This window comes from Primulina tabacum, chromosome 11 (assembly GCF_025594145.1).
Source record: "Primulina tabacum isolate GXHZ01 chromosome 11, ASM2559414v2, whole genome shotgun sequence".
Classification (NCBI taxonomy): domain Eukaryota; kingdom Viridiplantae; phylum Streptophyta; class Magnoliopsida; order Lamiales; family Gesneriaceae; genus Primulina; species Primulina tabacum.
Genome location: NC_134560.1, coordinates 30,652,637 through 30,660,187, shown reverse-complemented (window position 1 = coordinate 30,660,187; position 7,551 = coordinate 30,652,637). Strand labels below are relative to the sequence as shown.

Here is a 7,551-nt window from a genome sequence, read left to right as displayed (position 1 = left end):
TAGGGTTTTGTTTAGGATTTAGAGTTTGGGTCGAGTGGGCGGAAGGATTTTGAGTTTTGATCATTTTATAATATATAATTCACTTTATATATAATTAGAATGTAAATATATAAAAAAATCTATGTGTGTAAACATTTTAATATGAGTTATATATTTTAATTTAAGTATCTTAAGTAAAAATGCATAACAATAGTAGAAGAATGTACCCCTTATTCTTCTAATAATGTGGGTTGAATTTCTACTCGACTAAAATTCTTAACAAATTTTGTAATTCCACTAAAATTCTTAACAAATTTCATAACAATAGAACCTAAAAATATCATAACAAATTTCATTACATATTCACTTGATGAATGTATCTCGAAGCATATGAACTGAATGTTTATTGTATATCAATGGCTCGAGCCTCCATATTACTCGTACACCGAACATGGGTCGAACCTTCATGACGGTCTCCACCCACAAAGGCTCGACCCACTAGACCCAAAATTGGGTCGAGTGGGTCGAGCCACCACCCAAATTGGGTCGAGTGAGCTCGACCCACTCGACCCCTAGCTCCACCCACATGATCCAGTGAATTGGTTTCATTGTTTAAAATACATGACCTCGTACTCAACCCAATGTATTGTTTTCATTATTTAAAATAGATTGAGTTTACTGAAACTACAAAACTCTAATCAAAATTCAAATATTCTTAAATGGAGCACATAAGTTAACTAAAAATCAATAGAAAATATCATATAATTGTTTTAATCCAACGACCATAATTTATCCCAAATACAACAACAAAAATAATGCCTAAATTCTTCAATCTTTTCATCGTTCAGTTGATAGGAATTTTCTCGGAACATGGTATAAGCTGCTGCTGCTAAACAGTAAACTCCATATTCACCGCTGCAATGAAAAAACAACATAAACTGTACATTGATATACATTAAAAAAAATGAAATAATAATTTTTAAAATAAAAAATTTAACCTGATTTTTTGAGTAGGAAAATTATATGGCCTAATATACTCCATCTTTCCAAACCATCAACAACCAACAAATGTAGAAGCATAAGCGACTTCATATAATGAACAATTATTTACTTATTTGTAAATGATGAATAAATCCACTTATATGGAAGTTACCGCACCCACTGAAATCTGGATCATTCCCACGGCATGCTACCAATTTTTCATAGCTTCTGAAATTATTTTCAAGATCTTTTCTAAGTCCATAAAGAACTTCTTCGAAAGCTATTCTACCCCATGGATAGTTAATAAAACTATTAAAGTTATTAACTAATTTAATTCATTTTAAATCGACTGTATCATTTTTATTTTTCTCTGTCTATCTAATACACTAGCCACGAACAAAAGACAAACCAATTTCAACTTCTCAATGTTTATCTCTTCGCCTGACTCATTCTCGTACTCATCTATTCTATCTATGAAATCCCCCAAACCTATACAGTCTCTTCCACCAAAATGCCTCCACCTAAATCCATCTTCCTCGCGTATCATCGGATAAAAATTTGAACAATAGGCCCGTTAACAAACAATACTCGAACAATGAAAATCGTAAAATTCGTTTACGATATATCATCCAAAATTCATTACATCAACTGTCGTAGGTTTGCCTACTCATCAAAAACCAATACAATGATTCGAATTATTATAATCCTTAGCACATATAATTAAATTACCGAACTGTGTATGCTGGACCAAATATTCTATTTCTTTCTCATTCAAAAATGATATAATCTTCTTACAAATCTCAACGTATATTGATCCTAAATTTAACTTACATTCAAATAATTGATTCCTTCCAAGTTTAGTAGGGAAGTAAATCTGCAAAAAAAAAAAAAACAAAAATGTTATTAGTTGTCAAAATTTAAAATTAAATAGTGTTTATTCATTTAAAAAATTAGGTCGAGTCTGGGTCGAGGTGGGTCGAGCTCTTCACACTGTGGGTCGAGACCCAGCTCTTCACACGAGCTCTTCAGTGTGACACTGTGGGTCGAGCTCTTCACACGAGCTCTTCACAGTGTGAAGAGTTCTATCCGAGCTGTACACCTAGGCCCAATCTCTTGGGTCGAGTTGGTCGATGCGAATCGACCCAGTAAAATTCAAAATAAAAAGTTGATTTCTCACCAATACGTGATTATCTCGTACTATTTCTTGCAGACGAATACCTTGTAGACTCATTGTTAGCCAAAAACTAAAACAATGGATGTAAGGAGGTTTGAGAAGAAGAAGAAGATGTTTTGTATGAAGATTGAGAAAAAAATGAATGAGATGTGGATTGAATTGAGTTGGATAAGATGTGGGATTGAATTGGGTCGCGTAAGTTTTTTATTTAATTAAATTATAAATTTTATTATATATAAAATTAGAATAAAAATTTAAATACTCTAATAAAAAAAATTAATTTTTAAACAAATTTGAAAAAAGATAAAAAAAATAAATTACTTTTACTCGCTTTTTTTAATAAACATTTCCATCAATCTCGTTTTCCTCATTTCCCCCTCTGTGGTCCCATTTCCCGACAGTAAAAAAGAAATAAACTGCAACGATCAAGTGGTGGAGGAAATAAAGTGGAGGAAATAACTCCAAGAACCCTCATCGTCTCCACTAGATTCAGTCACCACTCGAGGTTGGTAATCCGTCTTCGTTAATCTATTGTCTCTCTACTTGCGAGGCAAGATTCGTGTCTTTTTTAGTTTCCCTTCACTTTCCGGTGTTTTTATACATCGGCTTTTACTACACGCTGTGTTGGATCTGGGCGTCATCCAGATCGTGGTGCCCAGATCTGTAGCCATGTCCATATCAATGGTATTCCATGATGGGTTATGCTTGTTTTTGTCCATTTTCATCTTCGGATCAGGTTTTGATTGATTTTGGTTTGGTGTGTAAATTCAACGTGGTACAACACCTGCAGCACGGGGTACTTCTGTGTCACGTTCGACTGTTCTTTTCAGGTCTTGAAGTGTGGCTTGCTCTTGGCTTCGATCTTCTCTGTCTGAGGGCTAGGGAGTGATTCTAAAACTATTTGTAGATGTTTTTTTATTCGAGTTCTGGGTTTGACTTAGAAATCATGGATCTCTTTTGTTAATTGTTGATGGTTGTGAACTGGGATTGGATTGAATTTGTCAGCGACGGTTTGAGTGTATGTTTGATTTATTTCACACTTGCTAGCAATTCACTTTCTTGGTCAGTTATGTTTGATCTTCTATATGCTGAATTATTTTCTGTGCTTGATTTGTTTTGCTCTTGTATTTGCAGATTTGGCTGATTGAGTTCTGGATTACCATGATCGTACTGTTTGGTTGCCCAAGATTGTAACTTTTTTGCTGCCCAATAGAATTAAATTTAGGGAGGGAAAGAAGAAATGTCAGAGTTACCAAAGAATGACACCATTAAAATTAGAGAGGTATGGAATGACAATCTGGAGGAAGAGTTTGCTCTGATTCACGATATAGTTGATGAATACCCATATATTGCTATGGATACTGAGTTTCCATGGTGTGGTTCTTCGCCCTGTGGGAAATTTTAAACATATCAACGAGTATAATTATCAGACCTTGAAAGACAATGTTGATATGCTGAAGTTGATCCAGTTAGGCCTAACGTTTTCAGATAAAAATGGGAATTTGCCGACTTGTGGAACTGGTACTAGTTGCATTTGGCAGTTCAATTTCCGTGAATTCAATGTGAGTGAAGATGTATTTGCAAATGATTCGATTGAATTGCTGAGACAATCGGGGATTGATTTTAAGAAGAATAACGAGATGGGCATTGATGCGAACCGTTTTGCTGAGCTTTTGATGGCTTCCGGGATTGTTTTGAATGATAACATCCGCTGGGTGACGTTCCATAGCGGTTATGACTTTGGATACTTGATTAAGTTGTTGATTTGTAGAAATTTACCCGAAACTCAAGCACGGTTCTTTGATTTACTGAACATGTACTTCCCCATGGTTTATGATATTAAACATTTGATGAAATTCTGCAATAGCCTTCATGGAGGACTGAATAAGTTGGCCGAAATCTTAGAAGTTGGGAGGATCGGCATTTGTCATCAGGCTGGTTCTGATAGTCTGCTTACCTCATGCACATTCAAGAAGTTAAAAGACAACTTCTTTAATGGCTCTACTGAGAAGTATGCTGGCGTCTTGTATGGTCTCGGTGTCGAGGACGGGTCCGAAAAATGCTAATGGTGTTACTTGTAGTAACTTGTAAGGCCATGAAGAACTGGAAATTCCCTGTGAGTTGTGAGCATATTGCCCATTAGTTTCTTGAGTTGCCTTTTTTTTTTCTTTTTTAACTATTTTCTTTGCAAATCAAGAATCCCTGCAGCGTGTTGTAGCTGGTGTATTGTAAAGAGTGACTAAGTGTTACAATCAATAAAAATCTAATCCATTTCAAATTTCTTCTCAGTGACAGTCTTCTTGTTTTTTCTTGTTTATTTTTATCAAGGGAAAAAAACATTTTGGTAACTTAACTTGCACATTCTTTATCATGTAATTGGTAAATTCACAAATTTAGTTCTATCACATTTGAACTTTTTTTCAAATTTGTCTTTTTACACTGGAATTATGATGTGATATCGAAATCATCATTTATATTTGAAGGTCATGTCAAAAATATCTGGTGTCACGTTATCATTTTTCGAGTGTTAGATAAGTATATTGGTGAAAAATAACATAAATTGAAAAAATATATAAATTTTAAACTAAAATCGTAAATTTACAGATAGCTAAATAAAATAAAATATGAAAAATTTGTTGGTTACAGCATTAAAAAGTGCCTAAATCTCTTTGTATTAATTCCAGTAGGTAATCTGACTTTTCCAGGGAATTGGACAAGACAAGTAATGTTCGGTTGTGTACAAGAGAGGAATCAAGCCAAAAACATCTTCTCAATAATTGAAACATAACAAGAAAGCAGCATTTACTAAGCATATTAATTACTAAAACGAATATATAAATTATAAAATCCTTGAAGATTCAAGTCGATCTGACATAATGTGGCCTTTGGTATTAATCGCCAAAATCAAATCAAGATTTTCGGCTTGGTTCGACGTGGACTTGACTCAGATGAACGTTTTTAATTTTTGATTCTTTTCTTTCGATGAAATATTTTGATTATTTTTAAATATAATTTAAATAATCTTGACCGAAAATTATAAATAAACAAATATTATTCGTACTTAGCGAAATAAAGTCATTTAACAATGGGTTTTTTTTATAAATAGTTTAAAATTTATTTCAAAATTTATTAATTTTTTTTCCAAATGTACTGTAATCCGTGCTTACGAAATACGGATATTGCTTCACGTGAGCATTATCCGTGCTTTGTAAGCACGGACGCTCCAACGTGGAGCGTGATCCGTGAGCGTCCGTAACGGATTCTCGATATTATATTATTTTCTCCTGCTTTATTTTGTCTTTTTGCTTTTTTACCTTTTTTTCATCCGTTTATTTACTGAATGTTTCACGTGAATTCTGAATTTGTGAATCTTCACGTGATGTTCAATAATTGAAATCTAAATTTCCTTCAGTATTTTTCTTCTATATAATTGTTGTGAACTTCGACGAATGAGTTATCGATTTCTTCTTTGAATCTGCATAAATTTTCTCTCATATTTCATCAGCAAAATGTCTAACATCGATGTAGTGTTATATTTTGGTGGTCATGTAGTTATCGATAATGGATCGGTTGAATATATCATTCCATTTGTTAGACCGATATGAGTATTACGATCTATTAATTTGTTGGATTTGGTTGAAGTTGTGCATAAAATGTTATGAATCGATCCAACGAATTTTTCTCTGAAGTTGTCAATAAAATATTCATTCATGGATAGATCATCTTGGCATGAAATTCAAGTCAATCTCGTTGATGATGATGTTTTACAGTTTATAATGCAATGTGACAATATGCATATGTTTCATTTATACGTGGAAGCAAATTCAATTGAGCATCATGTTGGATTTGATGATCCTGAATCCTACATTCCACATTCATCCGATTCAGGGTTCAATAACCAACCCGATACTTCTACATATGGTGGTTTTCAGGATCTAGAATCTTATGTTCCACAGGTTACTGAAGGACTCGGTAATATAAATTTTGATGATGTAAGTGGGTCTTAGGATCAATATATCAATGTCTCGTCGGAACAAATTTTCAAGAACCTTCCACTGTCCGGTCATATTCTCCAACACACCAGACCACCTCCATCTCTATCACCATGGCTCCCAAGAAGGCGAAAGATAATCTCAGCTCTTCCTCTTTTTCCTTTGATAGAACTCGATTTGTGAGTGAGGCAGCTCGGGCTCGGTATGACCATGCCAAAATTCATAGAAACCCGATTACCGAGCGAGGATTTCGTACACAAATGGAGGATCGATACGTAGGGCCTCTTGTGGGGTTGGAGAGGCGGGGATAGGAAAAGTTGGAGCTCAACCTATGGCGGCGGTGGTACCGGTGGTACGAGAATTTTATGCCAATGCGGGTGAAAGGACGGATGACAATGACTTTGTTCGGGGTAGACTTGTGTCGTTTGATTCGGGTACCATCAATACATTTTTAGAAACTCCCGAGGTCAATGATTCCGCTTCCAGGCATTGGTTGCTGCCCCTATTTACAATGTGTTACTCGACACCCAGTGTCATCCAGGGGCAATCTGGAAATCAGGAGGGGGGCCACCGAGTTGTTTTGATGAGAAATATCTGACGGCCGATATTGTCCTTTGGTATTTGCTTTTGGCAAGGAGAATGATGCCGGTCTCACACAAGAGTAAAGTACAAAAAGAGCAGGCCGTGGTGCTATATGCGTTATCTGAGGGTTACAACATCAATGTGGGAAAGCTCATCAATTCTCAAATCATGATGAGCGTTCATAATAGCCACACTGGGCTTTTTTTTCCAACTATCATATCAGAGTTGTGTGCGAGGGCAGGGTTTGTGTTCCGTGATGATGAGGAGTTGCTGCAACCAATGAAGCCCATTTGTGGAGAGGACTTGCAGCGGAAGTACCCGAAACGACAATTAGACTTCCCGACTCATGAGGGAGATACAGGTTGATCGAGCACCGCCGCCCCGCGTCGTCCACAGCCCCGCAGGCGGTCCCAAAACGACAAACTGGATGAGACGCTTGCCTTCATGGCTCATCAGGAGCAAGTCAACTCAAACTTCAATGAACATTTCGCCTATGTCGAGTCCATCATGCACACAATGCTAATCCACGGGAGTGTTGACCCAGGGACCATCCCTCCACCTCCGCCGTTCATTCCCCCATTCCATTTTCAGTATGAATATCAGCAGCAAGGGGATGCATCGGGAGTGCCACCACCAGAAAATGACGAGGATGAGCCGTGAGCAACGATTCCCGATGCTAGCTGAATGAGGTATGTGAGCCCATGCTTTTCTTTTTTTATTACTATACATTGGAGACATTGCATGTACTAAAGTTTGGGGGTTCTTTAATTTTAATTTACTTTTCGCAGATGAGTACGAAATGAAGAACAACAAATTTGAGGACAAATATGTCACTTCTGATTT

The 7,551-nt window shown here is 36.2% G+C and overlaps 1 pseudogene; it reads left to right on the top strand.

Moving 5' to 3' along the window:
- Window positions 1-2,824: 2,824 nt before the first annotated feature.
- Window positions 2,825-4,426, top strand: LOC142518865 (putative CCR4-associated factor 1 homolog 7; annotated as a pseudogene).
- Window positions 4,427-7,551: the final 3,125 nt, after the last annotated feature.